The sequence below is a fragment of the Polypterus senegalus genome, chromosome 18 (genome assembly GCF_016835505.1).
Source record: "Polypterus senegalus isolate Bchr_013 chromosome 18, ASM1683550v1, whole genome shotgun sequence".
Lineage (NCBI taxonomy): Eukaryota > Metazoa > Chordata > Cladistia > Polypteriformes > Polypteridae > Polypterus > Polypterus senegalus.
The window spans coordinates 95,780,407-95,799,136 of record NC_053171.1 but is presented as its reverse complement, the minus strand read 5'-3'; the positions used below and the strand labels follow the sequence as shown (position 1 = coordinate 95,799,136).

At 38.3% G+C, this 18,730-nt stretch overlaps 2 long non-coding RNA genes across 2 annotated transcripts in view; one reads left to right on the top strand and one right to left on the bottom strand.

The window, feature by feature from the left end:
• Positions 1–18,730, top strand: part of LOC120518846 — a 48,463-nt gene that overhangs the window by 3,323 nt on the left and 26,410 nt on the right. The window contains exon 2 of the long non-coding RNA XR_005631311.1: positions 11,349–11,569. This is a non-coding gene — a long non-coding RNA (uncharacterized LOC120518846). The remainder of the gene's footprint in view (positions 1–11,348; positions 11,570–18,730) is intronic.
• Positions 1–18,730, bottom strand: part of LOC120518847 — a 67,337-nt gene that overhangs the window by 22,789 nt on the left and 25,818 nt on the right. The gene's annotated exons all lie outside the window — the stretch shown is intronic.

The window sequence follows — 18,730 nt, the reverse complement described above, 5'->3', positions numbered from 1 at the left end:
CGGTTAGTGTGTGTCTACTTTAAACTAATGCCAAGTCTATTGCAGGGAGATACCCTACTACTAACATCACAGGATCAAACATGAAATGACACACTTTAATCAGGCTATTAAAAGATGACAGAAGGCAAACCAAATTAGCATTTCGGGAGGCCTTTAAAATGTTTCAAATATTTTTTAAGTATTGAAAGATATCTCTAAATTATTTTTTTACATGCTTTAGTTTATTGTTGCTACCCCGTAACATTCAGACAATGGATTTACTCATATTGTACTGGCTTTCTTGAACTACGTTGACTTTTTGTGAATCCCGGCCTTTTTCACTCTTTCCTATGGACTGTTCAGAAAAAATGCAGTTAAGTCACATCCAATGAGTTATAAATTAAGAATATAAAATAAAAATATAATCAGGAATTAAAATGTTGGCATTAGAAATATACAGAAATATTTAAGTATTTTTGAGGAAATACTATGGCTAGCATCCTCTGTTCTGTTTCAGAATAATATTTGCCTAAAACATACACATTTTGCTATAGTGTTGTCAATAAAAAAGTAAAACTATTACTAAAACCTAAATATATCAAGAATTTTCTTAAAATGTATTTCAAGAGACTGTATACAATGCTTTAATGAGTCTTATCATTAGCAAAAAAAAAAAGCCACTTGTCTCAGCACCAAAGCTGCTAAGGCAGCTAAACAAGGATGTCAGCAGCGTATATACAGTAACATCAGTTCTGTTAGTCAAAGAGAACTCAGTGGTGAGGCTCCTCGCAGGTCACCACGGCCTGAAGTGACACTACCTCAGCAGCCAGGGCCACTAACTGAGGGGGGTGCTCTTCATACTGAAGGTGACACTCTAATACAGCCACATCTGTCACACTGCATGTCAGCACTAGCATTGAAAAGCAAGGATTTGGGAAATGGGAGTAATGGGAGTAAACTGAAAACATGCAAAATAGAAGATGAGGGGTTCCTTCACAAAATTAAAACTATCTATCTATCTATCTATCTATTATATAGTGCCTTTCATATCTATCTCTCTATCTATCTATTATATAGTGCCTTTCATATCTATCTCTCTATCTATCTATTATATAGTGCCTTTCATATCTATCTCTCTACCTATCTATTATATAGTGCCTTTCATATCTATCTATCTATCTATCTATCTATCTATTTTATATAATGCCCTTTTAATCTATTTATCTATTATATTTTGCCTTTCACATCTATCTATCTATCTATCTATCTATCTATCTATCTATCTATCTATCTATCTATTTTATATAATGCCCTTTTAATCTATCTATCTATTTTATATAATGCCCTTTTAATCTATTTATCTATTATATTTTGCCTTTCACATCTATCTATCTGTCTATCTATCTATCTATCGTGCATTTCATTTCCATTTTTCTACTCTCTTTATCTATGTAGACATATACTGCATGTGTCTCTCTACTGCATCTTACATTATTGCATTTCTTTCCTGTTTATGTCGACATACACTCATCCATTTGCTCATATAGCGCCTTACCTTCTTATTTATCCATCAACCTCTCTCTGTCTCAAACAAACAAAGTTAAAGTTAATGAACAGCCCTGTTTACTAGAGTTTTAAGACAGGAGTGCTAAATACTGCCTCACCACCAGCGGCCCTACACTTGTATGTATGTATGTATGTATGTATTTATTTACTTTGGTAGGTTGGTATCTTATTGATGTGTTTGTTAAATTGACTATATGAGTTTTTATGCTGTTGCATATTATTTGCATAACAAATAAACAAGGCCCTTCATTTGAATCACAGAATAAATTGCTGAGTGTGTCTTTGGAAACTGAAGAGAATTACTTTCTTCCAATTAAAGAGACTGAGATTTTTTTGTTGTTATTGTTTTGGAAGCTGCTCTATTAGCGACAATAAAAAAAAATGTTTGCTTTCATGTCCTGAGTTTTTGACAGACTGCAGATAGTAAAAGAAAGTCTCCTGATCTACAATGGCTGATGCAAAGGTCTCTATACTTGTTTAACAGACTGGATACATTTTGTATTTTTTTTTTTTAGTAAAAACAAGTTACTCCATAAAGCCATCATTTACAGTCATCATCAGTCTTCACTTTGTATAGATATTTTATCATTATTTTCATACAGCTGTTATGGTGCCTTTTTTAAAGTAGTTTTCTTAATGACATATCCCTATAACTTAGTGAAAAAGTAATGAAAGCCTTGGGCTGAATGGAGGAAAAATAATAAAAAAAGCTCCCAATTGAATCTTTTACTTTGATCTCATAAAGAAGTCAAATTTTTGGAATGTAACCTTCTAGCCATAGGCTTTCAAAGCTTGGGAAAACGTGTAGGAATTGATACTCATGAATTTGCAGTCCACAGTTAAACTTTTACTCAACTCATGTGTTATATATAAAGAGTCAGTTTCTATTATTATGCCACTGCTATGCCAGTCTTGTGACTATTGACCTTAGCGTGTGTAGGCATGAGCACAAAGCAAAGCCATGCCACACATCTGGGCTCATGGCTGCTCTTCTATACTGATGATGAAGGCACTAAGAGGTCACTTTATATGTCAGAACATCGTGGGGCAGCACTGGGTACAAGGCAGGAGCTTTATGACAGGGCACTCCTCTGTCTGTTAACTCATACCACCAGTTAATCTAACATACAATCTTTATGATATTGGAGGAATCGCTACATAAAAACAGAAAGTGAGTCAACATGGGAATAAAACACAGGATGTGACATAAGTGAGCCACTATGCCACAGGCAATTTAGCATTGCTAATATGTGATGATTTCTTTTAAATAATAAGCACCCGAGAACACATTACACATCACCTATTACTCCGGACTAGTCACTGCTGATGCTGCATATAAACGTAAAGCAGCTTTTTCAGCTTCTTTATTGTTTCACTGTATGAAACTCACAAAATGCTGAGTTCAAATATAGCCCATAACTAGCTTGACGGATAATGATTTAAAGTTTATCTCATGATTCGTTTGGAAGAAGCCAGACTTGCAAAGACATCCACAAATGTAAAACGAGAACCAGGGAGGCTGTTGAGGAAGTTCAGATGAGTCATTTTTGATATATTAATGACTGAGCTAATAAAGTTTTTCACACAGTGGCACAGTGGGTAGCGCTGCTGCCTTGCAGTTAGGAGACCTGTGGTTCGCTTGCCTGGTCCTCCTTGTGTGGGGTTTGCATGTTCTCCCCGTGCCTGCATGCGTTTCCTCCCACAGTCCAAAAACATGCAGGTCAGGTGCATTGGCGATCCTTAAATTGTCCCTGGTGTGTGGGTGTGTGCCTGCGGTGGGCTGGCACCCTGCCCGGGATTTGTTCCTGCCTTGCACCCTGTGCTGGCTGGGATTGGCTCCAGCAGACCCCCGTGACCCTGTAGTTAGGATATAGCGGGTTGGACAATGGCTGACATATCTTTGTACGTTATACACCTATTTTCTTTAATTTATTTAATCCTTGAGATGGCAATGACAGCACACAAAACACACACCGAACATTCTTTACCTCACAAACAGACTCTAGACCTTCTAGGGAATTCACCCAGTTTTCCAAAGCAATTCAAAAGGTGTGCCGACATTTCAGCTTCTTGGTCTGAAGCGGGATGAAGCCAATAAATATGCAATGAAAATCAACTCCTGAAAAAGACACATAGCTCTCCTCGACTGTTTCCTTCTGGCCTGCTGTTCACTCCGTAATAAAGCCTTACTCAAGCAACCCAGAGAAGACCCATTCCTTTCAGTCATCATTGATAAATGATTAAAGATGGAAGCAGATAGAGTAGGTGCCCTGTCAAGTGTAAACTTCCAATGAAACATTTCAGGTCAAAATCCAGTTACCTTTCCTCTCTTATCCATCCATCCATCCATCCATCTATCCTTTACATAAATCTACTTAATCCAGCAACAAAGGGCACAAAAGGAAGAACAAACCGTGGAGAGGTCATCACTCATAAATGAACATTCCTAGTATTTCCAACCCCTAATACGATCCGATGTTAGTACCAAACCTGGAGCTACTCTAGCCAGCTTCACCAAACAGAAATGCTGCGTCTCATCTCAGTCACTTCACACTTGGCCACAAAGTACTCAAATGCTGGCAATAATTTTTTTCATAATACCAGAATGGCTTTACCATCTGAAAACAGCCCCAGGAGCACCTTAAAGCCTTCTAATCTGCTTAATTCATTTCTAGAATTTCAGCAATCCTACTTTTTTGATTATACACATTTCCAATATATTTTACAGCCAAAACATGAGGTAGTTTATGGCGATAGTAGAGGTGGTCTTACTATAAGACAGACGTTATCAGAAAAGGGAACCCTACACCAGCGGTTCTCCAACCTTCGTATTTCGCGTCCCTTTTTTTTTATCCTACAATAATTCTGCGCCCCCTGCATAATATAAGATAGATGAGAATAACCCATGATACAACTAATAAAGGTGTGATACTCGTGCGGTGTCGCGGTATCCTGTCATTTTACTTCGATAAGATTTGCATGTGTTCGGCTAACTTTAAAAAAAATACATTTCAAATATTTAATCAAAGTGCTTTAATAACTTTTAAAATGCCTTGTGTGGTTTATGGTAGTAATTCTAATCTCAAAAACAAAGAAAAAATTGTTTATTCTTAATTAATTATTTTTTATGTAAAGAAATGATTAAATATGTTTTAATTTTTAAAAATCTCATAAACAAGGACACCAATGAAATACGAATGTATTTTCGTCCGACAAATATTATACCGCTGTTAGTTGTATCATGAAAATAACCCAAAATGCAGTAAATAATTAAATTCAATTTGGCAATATTGGCTACGCTGGCAATGTGGTGCAGTCGCGCCGCATTATCACCTGATCTACTGTTACCCGAATGTTTGCGACAGATACCGATACGTCTCGAACTTTCTGGATTGAAAATACGAGACTATAAAAGAAGCAGCAGCAGCGCTTGTCAGTTAGTCATTAGATCTATGCCTTAGAAATGTTTTATTTTAATTTTAGATATAATGCATTCGATCTGATTATATACTTGCAAATTAAAATTTGAAATAAAAATGTAAAAAATCACTTTTGATGTTCATTTATTCGACGCCCCCCTTGTGCAGCTTCAGCGCCCCAGAGTTTGAGAACTGCTGCCCTACACTAAGCCTAATAAACACAAACATCGTCAAGCCTATTGCACGCATAAAGCGCCAAATATTTCTGAGGTGTCAGCTAATTCTAAAGAATAACCCCGGAAGGCACTTATACTCGAAGTAGTGGAGGTAATATTTTGGAAAAACAAATGCTTCATCCAGAATTTATTGATGTGGTGTGAGTACTGACTCACCATACGAGCTGTATTCATTGTCTTCAGCATCTATATTGATTTATTGCAAATTAATTTTTCTGTGCCGACATTCACATAAATGCTCACAAGTGAATAATAACACGTCGGTACTTCTTTGTATTCCTTCCTCTGTGCTCCAATAAACACACGTTATCGGCAATACACTAATAACCCAATTGTGCTCCACTCACTTAGAATCTGGAACCAATGTAGAAAGCATTTTAAGACGGAGAAGCTTCTATCTGTGGCACCCCTGCAAGAGAACCACCTCTTTCAACCTTCACAAACATATGCAGTTTTTAATATCTGGAAAAAATTTGGAATTAACTTGCTTAGAGATCTTTATATAGACAACATCTTTGCATCCTATGAACAATTACATTCCAAATTTCACATTCCAGCTACAAATTTCTTTCACTATCTTCAAATCAGGAACTTTGTTAAACAGAACCTTCCAGATTTTCCTCATCTTGCACCCTCATCCATGCTGGAAAAAATACTGCTCAATCTCAAGGAGTTAGACTCTATCTCTACAATATATAAAATCATTTTACAATCCCTCCCTTTCAAAGATCCAAGAGGACACTGGGAAAAAGATCTCTCAATTAATATATCAGAGAAGGAGTGGAAAGTAGCAATGCAGAGAATTCACTCGAGCTCCATATGCGCAAAGCATACAATTATACAACTCAAAATTATACATCGAGCACATCTGTCTCGACTAAAACTCTCCAAAATGTTTCCAGGGCATGATCCAACCTGTGAACGTTGCAATCGAGCTCCAGCCTCACTGAGTCACATGTTCTGGGCCTGCACCAAATTAACATCATTCTGGACAAAACATTTTAATTACCTTTCAGACGGCCTTGGACTCACAATCCCTCCTAACCCATTAACAGCTGTGTTTGGGGGTCTTCCAGAGGGGCTTAAAGTGGAGAAGGACAAACAAATTGTGATTGCATTCACTACACTTTTGGCAGGCAGACTGATTCTAATAAACTGGAAGAACCCAAACTCTCCTCTTTTAAGTCAGTGGGTAACCGATGTGTTATATTACTTGAAACTGGAAAAAAATCAAATACTCAGTTAGAGGATCCGTACAGACTTTGGCAGAATTTAATCAGTAATATTTTAAAATAAGCTCGTAAAGCGCAGAGAATTTATTAATTTAGGTATGTTTACAAGCCTTAAATCTCACGCTGATTAGCTTGCTCTCTCTCTCAGGGGTGGGGATCGACCTGTTCGTAACTTAATTTTTCTTTTGTAAAAACTTGATTGCTTTGTATGGATTGCAAATTAATAAAAAGGGGGAAAAAAAAAATAGCACGTTGGCTCTTATGGAGCTCACTCTATATGATGGGTGTCGAACTCCGGTCCTGGAGGGCCGCAGTGGCTGCAGGTTTTCATTCTAACCATCGTCTTCATTAGTGACCTGTTTTTGCTGCTAATTAACTTATTTTACTTAGCTAATTAACTTGACTTCGGCCCCTTAGTTGTCTCTTTTTTCCTTATTTAGTAGCCAAATACTAATGAGACACAAAACGAGTCGCCACATGACCAGCTCAGCTGTGCCCATCACACAATACCTCAAAATAAAGAAAGGTGACGGTCTCAGTAAGGTTGATCTCTCAGGTCACCAACACATTTTGATGGTGTTCTTAGAAAAAACTGAAAAATCAACAGATTTGGAAATATCTGTATGAGAGCAGCAACAAGCTGTGGAATTAAATAACAGGTTTAATTAACAGCAAGAATCAGCTTCTCATTAAGAGATTGGTTGGAGTTTGAAATCCCAGTTTAGCTGGTCATCTGTTGGCTCCTTTCACATCTTATTTCTGTTTTGCTGTCATTTAATGAAGCAAGTAATCAATTCAGATCACTGCATCCTTTAAAACAGGGCTACTAAAATGAAGGGAAAAGAAGTTAATTAGCAGTGAAAACTGGGCACTGAGTAGGAAAAGGGTTAAAAAGAAAACCTGCAGCCAGGCCCGGAGTTTGACAGCCCTGCTCTACATGAAAACTTATGCTTAAGCATGGATACAAGATGCAGCATGTAGAACATACGATCTCTGAATGATCCAGAAGTACCAGACATACTTATTTACCGACCTAATGAAACTCTCGCGTAAAAAGGAACAGATTCTTCTTTTTACTTATTTTAGCTCCACAGATAATGTTTGAGTTTGGCTCAATAGCGCGCTCTAGATATCACAAATGGCATAGGAGGTGCCAGACATACTTACTTACTCACCTAGCAAAACTGTCCTGTAAACGATTAGATTGCTGTTCTCAATTAAAGTAAAAATTATATCTGAAGAACAAATCATTTTAGTGTCTGTAATACAAGTGTTTTCATTTTATGTAATAACAGAAGAATGCCTAGATAGAGGAATGTCTGGAAAATGCATCCTATTCCCATGAGCAATATTCAGAGAAAACTCTTCCATGTTTCATCAAAAATGTTGACATCCAAAGTGAAGCAAAATTACACAAGTAAAAAAAGAAAAACAGAAAAATGAGAGGAAGTTGAGAAGCTCTTTGCATTCTTCACTATAGTATTGAGACTTTTTAAAATAAAGATGGATGTTTTAACACAACAAGAGGCTACAAGCATGAACAATGATATCATACCAGACTATAACAACCTTGCTATTGAAATCGGGGGGAAATCTGCATTTGCCACTGCTACTGCTGTCAAAATGAGTGAATTCTACTTTTAGGGACACCAACATGTATGTCAGACAGTAGAAAATGAAATGCCATGGGAGTGCAATGCAGGATAGGAGCCAATCCCTCAAAGTGCCAGCTCACATACATACATACATACATACATATCCTTACTTGGGCTGAATTTGAGCTCCACACATATTTTGGGATATGAGAGAAAACCTGGAGAACAATGAGACTGAAACACGCAAAAATGAGCAGAACCTGCAAACTATACAATAACAGTAGCTGGGCTGGCATTTGAGCACTATAAGCACAAACTGCTGCACCTCCCCAAAATCAACTGTCCCTGGCTAACCTTCACATTATTTTCCCATTGACGTCCCTTTTGATATGTACAGTATGTTGGAACTTCCGTCTTCTTTTGGGTAGGTGTCATTCTTGGTCATTTTTCAATTTTGGTGATGAAAAAAGATGCTCATTATATTTTGTAGACCAAGACCATTGCTTTCATATTGGGAAAACATCAGGGAAAAGGCTAATCCCCCCTTGGTGAATTCCGATGCAGTGTGTAGTCTTCATTTAAAGTGCAGTAATATGTGATATTTCAAAAATATAACTCATTTTCAGATGGGCCTATAGCAGATTTTATTGTGCCTTAAAGAAAAAAAAGGCTTGTCCTGAGAAGTTCATACTTCAGTGTACCATAGAAACATCTGACAAAAAGATCTAAAAACACTAAAGCAGCAAACTTGGTGAAAGCCAACACTTGGGCCATTCATTCATCTGATCACTCGTCATAACATTCTGGAGTCGATGCAAATTCCTATCATAAAAAATAAGGCAGCAGTCGTTGTGAAAATTAATATTTGTGTCATTCTCAAAACTTTTGGCCACGACTGTAGATCAACCAGAAAATTTAAATGCCAAAAACAGAAAAGTGAAAAGGCTGTGACAGGAGGACAGAACACCATGATAGATAGATAGATAGATAGATAGATGGGTAGTGTAGTTGGCAGGATTAGATAGATAGATAGATAGATAGATAGATAGATAGATAGATAGATAGATAGATAGATAGATAGATAGATAGATAGATAGATAGATAGATAGATAGATAGATAGATTAAATTAAAGAGTGATAACAATGCAGGTATAAACAGACAATAACTTTGTATTATGTTAACGTTTACACCCCCGGGTGGAACTGAAGAGTCGCATAGTGTGGGGTCTCCTCAGACTGTCAGTGAAGCAGGACGGTGACATCAGTCTGTCGCTGAAGCTGCTCCTCTGTCTGGAGATGATCCTGTTCAGTGGATGCAGTGGATTCTCCATGATTGACAGGAGTCTGCTCAGTGCCCGTCGCTCTGCCATGGATGTCAACCTGTCCAGCTCCGTGCCTACAATAGAGCCTGCCTTCCTCACCAGTTTGTCCAGGCATGAGGCGTCCCTCTTCTTTATGCTGCCTCCCCAGCACACCACCGCATAGGAGAGGGCGCTCGCCACAACCGTCTGATTATTATTGCAGATGTTGAAGGACGCCAGTCTTCTAAGGAAGTATAGTCGGCTCTGTTGTTTCTTGCACAGAGCATCAATATTGGCAGTCCAGTCCAATTTATCATCCAGCTGCACTCCCAGGTATTTATAGGTCTGCACCCTCTGCACAGTCACCTCTGATGATCATGGGGTCCATGAGGGCCTGGGCCTCCTAAAATCCACCACCAGTTCCTTGGTTTTGCTGGTGTTAAGATGTAAGTTGTTTGAGTCGCACCATTTAACAAAGTCCTTGATTAGGTTCCTATACTCCTCCTCCTGCCCACTCCTGATGCAGCCCATGATAGCAGTGTCATCAGCGAACTTTTGCACGTGGCAGATCTCTGAGTTGTATCGGAAGTCCGATGTATGTTGGCTGAACAGGACCAGAGAAAGTCCAGTCCACTGCGGCACACTCCTGTGTTGCTGACCACAATGTCAGACCTGCAGTTCCCGAGACGCACATACTGAGGTCTGTCTGTAAGATAGTCCACGATCTATGTCACCAGGTGTGACTCTACTGCCATCTCTGTCAGCTTGTCCCTGAGGAACAGAGGTTGGATGGTGTTGAAGGCGCTAGAGAAGTCCAGAAACATAATTCTTACAGCACCACTGCCTCTGTCCAAGTGGGAGAGGGATCGGTGTAGCATAAAGATCATACATGATGCCAAAACCAAAGACAAAAGCTAAAAATCTTTGTCAAAAACTAGAGTGGTAAATAAGAAATGTGAATAAAGCACAAGGAGTACTTTAAAAATCCAAAAACTTGGACACATAGAGGTGTGTATTATCCTCTTTTATAACTTGTCATAGGTCATGTGACAGGTGGGTTATTAGCCACACAATAGCGATAATGACTGTAAACAGTATTGCACTGTTAGTACATTTTTAAAAATGGTTTTGAGGTAATACAAAACATTAAGTTATTATCTTAATATCTGAGAAAAAAATGAAATAATTCGAAATGTGTCCAGAAACATAAGAAGGTGAAACTATAAGTTTAATTTGTAATCGTTTCTCTCACAGTCAGGAGATGGCCAAACACGACACCAACCAGCTTTACTCCTTACAGTCCCCAGTTTCTACACTCAACCCACCACACTGCAACTTTAACAAGAAAAGAACAGAAAGGGAAAGAGAGAACCACAGTTCGCTGAGATATGGAAGGTTTGGAGAACCCCAACTCTACTGTATCTCTGCCTGAGGCGCTCAAACCACTGAATCCATGATAAAGCACTGGCTAAGCAATGGCTATCGGTTCCTGAGTTTAAAGGCTTGGGGAGAATTCCATCACCCTCTCCAATCCCACTTATACCATTCATGCACTGTACGTACGGATTGTCACCCTGAAGCTTAAAATAAAGAAAAATATGGTGTCTCCTCACAGATTAGCATGTAACCATTAAAAAAGAAAAGAGTATTAGAGAACGATGTGTTTATACCTTTAAAGTACAGAAGGAATTATTTTTTATTTCCCGTTGTGCTTTCATACCTACAATGTAAACTCTGTTCTCTGCAGTAAACAGTTGCAGATGTAAAGCACTTGGCGGAAGAAGACAGGAATAGCTCGTAGGTGTTAAGAACAGAGCATTCAAAGTCACATTATGAAATGACTTGTCTGATGACTAATGTTGTTCATTGACTAAATATTAGTTAGCAAAAAATATGTCAGGTTTGATTCATTTTTCTTTAGTTTGGATTGTTAGTTAGGATGCCAATATTTATAAGTAAATTACTGTAAGGTTTAGAGGAAATGCTTTGAAATATTCAATCTACTTATTTTTCTTTTCAGGGCTGTGTGCAGGTGCAAAGTAGGAGAAAACCATGGAGGGGGCACCAGTGTGTGGCACAGCAGGCTCGGTCCAGGTTGGCCAATTTAGAGTCACCGATGAACATTTGTGTGGCTTTGGGATGTGGGAGGAAAATAGGAAGCTGAAGAAAAAGCCAGTGAGAATGTGCAAACTACACAAAGACAACGGCCCCAGTAGGATTTGGATGTAGGACTCTGAAGCTGTGAGTTGGGTCAGGTCTTGCATTTTTACTGCCCTAGTCAAAGCTGTAGGTGCCTTCACTCTCATCGCCCAGCCAATTGTTTCACCCTTTCTTTGACATGAATTTCATGCGTGTAGGATTATTGCTATTATACCATTTGATATAGCATTACTTATATAACATTGATTTATAATCTGGTTCTTTAAATGGATTATGAACCGATTTATAAACCATCATTGATGTATCCATTTTATGTGGACTACAGGTATATATTTATTTTAATGAACTTCATAATTCTTCATAAGTAGGCTATCAGTTTACCACAAATGTAAATCTGACATAGCATGTTAAAACTGGGTATATTTTAGTTGCAAAATGTGGAAGCACAAATGTAATAATATAGAAATATAACAATATAACATAATAAAAAATAAGTTTCATTTTATAAGCAAAGTTCTGAAAACTAAATAATAATAATAATAATAATAATAACAATAATATGTTTAAAGATATTTACAGTCTGCGGTGGGCTGGCGCCATGTCCGGGGTTTGTTTCCTGCCTTGCGCCCTGTGTTGGCTGGGATTGGCTCTGGCAGACCCCCGTGATCCTGTACTTAGGATATAGCAGTTTGGATAAGGGATGGATGGATGGCTGGATGGATATTTACAGTTTTGAACAAACAAATCACTGAAGTTCAAAACTGCTTTTCTCTTGATTTCATCTTTGGAAATGTTGAAACAATTTCTATTAAATCAATTGTTTAGGTTAGTTTAGATTGGCAGATACTGTATCACATATCTATGATCTGCTTCTCGCAACTGAGAAGACATGATGGATATTTGCTGACTGGCCAACCAACTACAAGTGTTACCTGGTAGGTAACCACCTAATAATCAGATTGTGATCCAGACTTAAAAAGAAGATATATAAGAGTCCCATTTTATATATGAGTCCCATTCATGAGTTTAACTTTCTGCGAAAATGCAGTACAGAAAGAGAATTATAAAGACCTTCACAAATAGATAGATAGATAGATAGATAGATAGATAGATAGATAGATAGATAGATAGATAGATAGATACAATTTGGTATAGTAGGCAGGATTTGATAGATAGATAGATAGATAGATAGATAGATAGATAGATAGATAGATAGATAGATAGATAGATAGATAGATAGATACTTTATTAATCCCAAGGGGAAATTCACAAATTCACTCCACTGATAAGGGTGCGAATGGTAAGAACATTTCTACAGCATATCTATATCTGTTTATGTGCAGTGGATTGGGGACGTATTTAGACCCTTTTACTTTCTGCACACTTTTGTGTTGTGCATTCATTTTAAAATGGATAAATTTGCCATTTCTAGTTATCAATCTACATGGTTTACAAATTTATTAAAAATCAAAAACCAAAATCTCTCATTCATTCCTTGTCCCCATTGTTATGGAAGACTCAATGATTGAATGGATGGACGGCTATTTGTGTTATTGAAGTATCCTTCAGTAATGAAAACCTGATAAATCAAAGGAGAATGCCTTTAGTCATTTCTATGACAACTGTACTTAATATGAAAACTGCGTTCAGCAAATCACAGAAAAGTTAATAAAAAAAAAAAATACTCAACAAGACAAATGACTAAAATTTCTTTTTGTTATTTCACCATTTTTTTTCAATGGCTTCAGGAATATTTCTTGCAGTTGCCAGGTTTGCTGCATATTGCATCAATGATGTCACTATATTCAATTTATCCAAATGTAGGGATAATAATCTTTTAAAGTAAAACGCCACCCAAAATGTGTACGTTTTTTTCATGTTACTTACCCCCTGTACCTTCTAGTGTCGCATGGAAAGGAAAGCTCACATTACTTGTGTCACATAATCCAGCTGTCATATGCACAAAACATGCTTTTTTGTAAAATATTGTTAAATATACATTTCTGGATCATAATCAGTTCACATAATATACAGGAACTAAAGCCTCATGGGAATCACTTTTCAAACTTGAAGACAGGACTCCTGACCAATTAATGATGGGGACAGGTGGGTCTTCAATTCAAGAAGCAAATCCCGTGAGGCTTTAGGTTTCTGTTTGTGATGTGCACTCATTATTCTAAAAGTGTATACTTAACAATATTTTAGCAATAAAAACATGCATTTTGTGCAATTGGTGCACATGACTGGGTAACTGACATGTGGATTATACAACACGAGTAACGTGAGATTTTTTTGTCAGCATTGGTCATTATAGGTTTTTGTTATTTCCTAGACTGTTTCTCTTCATTCTTCATGAAGAAATGGGATTCAATTTTTTTTTTCTCTGCCATCATTAAAAATTACATGGGTTAAGGAGCATATTAAAAATGTCATTTTTGGGTGGTGCAGTCCTTTAAGGAACATCTTTTTTATTCAAATTTAGATAGGGAGAGGATATACTGTAATATAGGGTGGTCTAGATCTAATTATGCAACTTTTAATGCAATACAGGAAAACAATACAAGACAAAAGAATTGTTTGAAATATCTTGTAATAAACGAAAATGGACTTACATTGAACTAATTCACTGACTTTCCATGTAATGTTCCACTTGTCTTCCATTCAGTTGGATACAGGCTTGGAGTAATCAACTTAATAAGTTATAGCGTAATGAAAATTGCATAAAGTGAACGCTGAAGTCGAAAAACAAGGAGATAAACACCAATTTAAAATTAAAAAGCAATTTCTTTAATATTTATTCTTGGTGAGTTAGAGAGACTGCGAGACTGCCCCCCCCCAGCTCAGGCCAAATGATTTGAGTTCGGGCAGACTAGCCTAAAACAAAAAAATGTTCTCTCTATTATTACCTAGCTTGTTCATTAGCCAAAGAGCGAACAGAAAAAACATAACATGTCCATTTTGAGGTCATACATAGATTAGGGTTGCATCTTAATTTATGACATACAGGAGTACAGCAAAAACAAGCAGTACCAGGCTCTTGCATTTTCTAAAGAATGTGCCCTTCTCAGTAGACACACACAAACCCAATTCCAAGCAGTTTTAAAGTTCATTGCATTAGTTATAAAGAGATTACATTCTTATAGCTTTAATATCTTCATTAGACTATATTTGTTTGGTTAGATTAATAATCCTTATTTATTAATTCATAAATGACATTTTTATCTTATATTTTTAAGCAAGAGTTAAGAAAACGATCATATTGATTTATAATATCACAGGGTGTTCTGTTAATTTCAAGAGGTTAGCACTTTCACATAGAAGAATGTGAGCAGTCCAATATTCTGTGCATAAACATAATTACTTTCTTACCTAAATGAAGATCAAATCATATAGAAGTATAAAATCATGCATGATTAATACAAAATACAGTCATTGGTATTTTGTGAGTTAAAATACTTATAATCATCTGTGGTGGGCTGACACCCTGCCTGGGGTCTGCTTCCTGCCTTGCGCCCTGTGCTGGCTGGGATTGGTTCCAGCAGACCCCCGCGACCCTGCAGTTAGGATATAGCAGGTTGGATAATGGATGGATAGACGGATACTTACACTCACCTAAAGGATTATTAGGACCACCATACTAATACGGTGTTCGACCCCCTTTCGCCTTCAGAACTGCCTTAATTCTACGTGGCATTGATTCAACAAGGTGCTGAAAGCATTCTTTAGAAATGTTGGCCCATATTGATAGGATAGCATCTTGCAGTTGATGGAGATTTGTGGGATGCACATCCAGGGCACGAAGCTCCCGTTCCACCACATCCCAAAGATGCTCTATTGGGTTGAGATCTGGTGACTGTGGGGGCCATTTTAGTACAGTGAACTCATTGTCATGTTCAAGAAACCAATTTGAAATGATTCGAGCTTTGTGACATGGTGCATTATCCTGCTGGAAGTAGCCATCAGAGGATGGGTACATGGTGGTCATGAAGGGATGGACATGGTCAGAAACAATGCTCAGGTAGCCCGTGGCATTTAAACGATGCCCAATTGGCACTAAGGGGCCTATAGTGTGCCAAGAAAACATCCCCCACACCATTACACCACCAGCCTGCACAGTGGTAACAAGGCATGATGGATCCATGTTCTCATTCTGTTTACGCCAAATTCTGACTACCATTTGAATGTCTCAACAGAAATCGAGACTCATCAGACCAGGCAACATTTTTCCAGTCTTCAACTGTCCAATTTTGGTGAGCTCGTGCAAATTGTAGCCTCTTTTTCCTATTCGTAGTGGAGATGAGTGGTACCCGGTGGGGTCTTCTGCTGTTGTAGCCCATCCGCCTCAAGGTTGTGCGTGTTGTGGCTTCACAAATGCTTTGCTGCATACCTCGGTTGTAACGAGTGGTTATTTCAGTCAAAGTTGCTCTTCTATCAGCTTGAATCAGTCGGCCCATTCATTCTCCTCTGACCTCTAGCATCAACAAGGCATTTTCGCCCACAGGACTGCCGCATACTGGATGTTTTTCCCTTTTCACACCATTCTTTGTAAACCCTAGAAATGGTTGTGCGTGAAAATCCCAGTAACTGAGCAGATTGTGAAATACTCAGACCGGCCCGTCTGGCACCAACAACCATGCCACGCTCAAAATTGCTTAAATCACCTTTCTTTGCCATTCTGACATTCAGTTTGGAGTTCAGGAGATTGTCTTGACCAGGACCACACCCCTAAATGCATTGAAGCAACTGCCATGTGATTGGTTGATTAGATAATTGCATTAATGAGAAATTGAACAGGTGTTCCTAATAATCCTTTAGGTGAGTGTATAATCATTACAGTTAATAATGTTTTTTCTGCTTTCTCAATAATTAGATCTGGATCACCGTGTAGTAATAATAGCAGTGGTACTAATATTGCCATGTATACAAAGTACAATGAAATTCTTACCTGCATGTCTGACCGACACGCAACACAGTGCCGATTTCCAACACCGTGATAACATGAATGTTTTGAAATTCATGACTCCATTCTGTTTATTAGAACTTGAAAGTTGATGTTTAGTTGTCAGTTGTTAGAGATTAAGAGGTGCGTGGCTCAAAATGAGAATCGCATCGTACGTGTGATGATTTAAGAGAAGACATGCAGTTACAATTAATCTAAAAAAGCCAGTGACAGTTAGTTGGGCTTTGCTTCTTTCGTTGTTAAATTTTCACTTCAAGTTTGCTTGTTGACAATTGGCCTTTCTATCTTTAAATTCCTGGTCTCTTAAAATTGTGCTTGCTCCCAGAGAATGATTTCAGCTTGTTCTTTTATTACTTATTTAATAATTACTTATTATGAGGCAGAAAATTGTAAAATATTATATTTCAATTGCACTATTAAAACCAGTAAACCTTCTAGCTGGTGTGGCTTCTGGACAGGTGTGCCTTATGGATAAAACCAAAATAACTGACTAGAAATGACAGCTTCATTTTTTTTTTTTTTTTGAGATTTTATTAATTTTATTGCAATCATTCCATACAGATCAATCAATTTTTACAAAAAGTAGAATTGAAAACAAGTCGACCCCCAACCCTTTAAAATGACAGCTTCTTAAGATTAAAACTACTGCTTGACTTTTTGAATGTTTTTTATAACCTGCTCAAAAGAATTAAAGGAACACTTTTTAATCAGAGTATAGCATAAAGTCAATGAAACTTATGGGATATTAATCTGGTCAGTTAAGTAGCAAAGGTGGTTGTTAATCAATTGTTTCAGCTGCTGTGGTGTTAATGAAATTAACAACAGATGCATTAGAGGGGCAACAATGAGATGACCCCCAAAACAGGAATGGTTTAACAGGTGGAGGCCACTGACATTTTTCCCTCCTCATCTTTTCTGACTGTTTCTTCACTAGTTTTGCATTTGGCTACAGTCAGTGTCACTACTGGTACCATGAGGCGATACCTGGACCTTACAGAGGTTGCACAGGTAGTCCAACTTCTCCAGGATGGCACATCAATACGTGTCATTGCCAGAAGGTTTGCTGTGTCTCCCTGCACAGTCTCAAGGGCATGGAGGAGATTCTAGGAGACAAGCAGTTACTCTAGGAGAGCTGGAGAGGGCCATAGAAGGTCCATAACCCATCAGCAGGACCAGTATCAAGGCAAGGAGGAACAGGATGAGCACTGCCAGAGCCCTACAAAATGACCTCCAGCAGGCCACTGGTGTGAATGTCTCTGACCAAACAACCAGAAAGACTTCATGTCCTCTAATGGGCCCTGAGCTCACTGCCCAGCAGCATGCAGCTCGATTGGCATTCACCATAGAATACCAGAATTGGCAGATGCACCACTGGTGCCCTGTGCTTTTTACAGATGAGAGCAGGTTCACCCTGAGCACGTGACAGAAGTGAAAGGGTCTGGAGAAGCCATGGAGAACATTATGCTGCCTGTAACATCATTCAGCATGAGCAGTTTGGTGGTGGGTTAATGATTGTCTGGGGAGGCATATCCATGGAGGGTCACACAGACCGCTACAGGCTTGACAAAGGCACCTTGGCTGCCATTAGGTATCAGGATGAAATCCTTGGACCCATTGTCAGACCCTATGCTGGTACAGTGGCTCCTGGTGCACGACAATTCCTGGCCTCATGTGGTGAGAGTATGCAGGCAGTTCCTGGAGGATGAAGGAATTGATACCATTGACTGGCCACCACACTTTCCTGACCTAAATCCAATAGAACACCTCTGGGACATTATGTTTTGGTCCATCCAATGCCACCAGGTTGCACCTCAGACTGTCCAGGAGCTCAGTGATGCCCTGGTCCAGATCTGGGAGGAGATCCTCCACAACACCATCTGTCATCTCATTAGAAGCATGCACCGATGTTGTCAGGCATGTATACAAGAACACAGGGGCCATACAAAGTGCTGCGGACAATTTGGAGTTGCTGCAATTCAATTTGGGCAAAATGGACTAGCCTGCCACATCATTTTTTCACTCTGATTTTTGGGGCGTCTTTGAATTCAGGGCTCTGTAGGTTGATCATTTTCATTTCCATCAAACGAAGTGGCATCCTTTCGTTCCTGACACATTACCCAGTCTATATCAGTATAGATATCCAGGAGGATTTCTTTTTCCCATTGAGATCTGATGTGTTTTCAAAGTGTTCCTTTCATTTTTTTGAGCAGTTTATTTAAAATTGTTCAGTTTGCTCATTTATTACTGATTTCATCTCCCAGTGTATCATTTAAGACCTTTTT